Raw genomic sequence first — 1,269 nt, 5'->3', positions numbered from 1 at the left:
CGGCGGCAACCCGCGCGCATTCCCCGGCCCTCCCGGGACCACCGCGCGCCCTGGCCGGCAGGTGGAGGAGCAAAAGGCGCCCTCACCGTCCCCGCCCTGGGAGGACGGCTTCAGGGCCAAGCTCCCCTGGCCTCATTGACCCCCTCCGCTGAAATGGCCCTTCCCTTTTGGGGCTGCAGGACTAAATCGCCGCCTGGGGCCCAGGACACGGGAGCAACTGGCGACACCAGTCACGGATGCTATTAACAGGATGGTCCGCCCCATGGACCACAAGTTGAGGCTGAGACATTCAGGAGACGGTGGCACACTCAGATGCCAGGGCTGTGCCCCATGGCCTAGGGGGATACCTGAACCACACTAGAAATTGGGGCGGCCCCTGAAAGTGGAGGCCATTAATAAGATCAAAGTTAAGGGCCTATGACCTGCAGGTGCCCAGCCTGGGGCTGCCATGGTGGGGCTGGAGCCCCCCCGAGGTACCTCTCTGAACCTCAGTTTTCTCATCTGTCAAGTGGGGATGGGCCAGGCTCTGTGTCAGAAGCCCAAGGAAGAACAGAGGGCAGGTGCCACAAGCTTCTTGATTCCTGGGTTTCCATCCCAGGAAACCCAACAGACAGATGCCCCTGGCAGAGGTACATAGAAACAAAAAGTCAAGCCAGGCCCGGTGGCTCACGCCTGTAATCCCAGCACTTTAGGAGGCGATGCAGGAGGATTGCTTGAGCCCAGGAGTTCAAGACCAGCCTGGGCAACATAGCGAGATCCTGTCTCTACAAGACATTTAAAAATTAGCTGGGCATGGTGGTACACATCTGTAGTCCCAGCTACTCAGGAGACTGAAGTGGGAGGATTGCTTGAGTTTGGGAGATTGAGGCTGCAATGAGCTGTGATCATGCCACTGTATTCCAGCCTGGGAGACAGAGCAAGCCCCTGCTTCAAAAAAAGAAAGAGCTGGGTGCAGTGGCTCACGCCTGTAATCCCAGTAACTTGGGAGGCTGAGACAGGAGAATCGCTTGAACCCGGAAGGTGGAGGTTGCAGTGAGCCGAGATCATGCCACTGCACTCCAGCCTGGGTGAGATTCTGTCTCAAAAAAGAAAGAAAGAGCCTGGCACGGTGGCTCACACCTGTAATCCTAGCACTTTGGGAGGCTGAGGCGGGCAGATCACAAGGTCAGGAGTTCGAGACCAGCCTGGCCAATATGGTGAAACCCTGTCTCTACTGAAAATACAAAAATTAGCCGGGTGTGGTGACAGGCGCCTGTAGTTCCAGCTACT

The 1,269-nt window shown here is 57.2% G+C and overlaps 1 pseudogene; it reads right to left on the bottom strand.

Annotated features, from left to right (window-relative positions):
• The window catches only part of LOC105502578, a 23,085-nt pseudogene extending 22,421 nt beyond the window's left edge, over nucleotides 1-664 (bottom strand).
• Between the last annotated feature and the right edge of the window lie 605 nt (nucleotides 665-1,269).

This window comes from Colobus angolensis, unplaced genomic scaffold (assembly GCF_000951035.1).
Source record: "Colobus angolensis palliatus isolate OR3802 unplaced genomic scaffold, Cang.pa_1.0 Scaffold8, whole genome shotgun sequence".
NCBI lineage: Eukaryota > Metazoa > Chordata > Mammalia > Primates > Cercopithecidae > Colobus > Colobus angolensis.
Note: the sequence above shows the minus strand (reverse complement) of the source record. Positions and strands in the feature narration are given on the sequence as shown.